The sequence below is a fragment of the Penaeus monodon genome, chromosome 15 (genome assembly GCF_015228065.2).
Source record: "Penaeus monodon isolate SGIC_2016 chromosome 15, NSTDA_Pmon_1, whole genome shotgun sequence".
Classification (NCBI taxonomy): domain Eukaryota; kingdom Metazoa; phylum Arthropoda; class Malacostraca; order Decapoda; family Penaeidae; genus Penaeus; species Penaeus monodon.
In genome coordinates, this window is record NC_051400.1 from 8,422,447 (window position 1) to 8,422,655 (window position 209).

Genomic DNA, 209 nt, shown 5'->3' on the forward strand with positions numbered 1-209 from the left:
ATATCTCCACCCTGTTCACAAAACCGCCGCCAGATACCTTATCTCTGCCGCTCAAGATCACCCACAGATAGGCGATAAGTGCCGCATATTTTCAAGATTAACACGCGCGTAAAAATGCCTTGTGCCATCCGGTTGGAAAAGCTGATAAGGTATATATCTGCTGTTTCTTTATCGTGTTGCCGAATTGCAGTTTCAGCGCTCAAGGTTCG

The 209-nt window shown here is 46.4% G+C and overlaps 1 protein-coding gene across 1 annotated transcript in view; it reads right to left on the minus strand.

Moving 5' to 3' along the window:
- Window positions 1–209, minus strand: part of LOC119581734 — a gene marked incomplete in the record, with an annotated part of 65,890 nt that overhangs the window by 29,198 nt on the left and 36,483 nt on the right.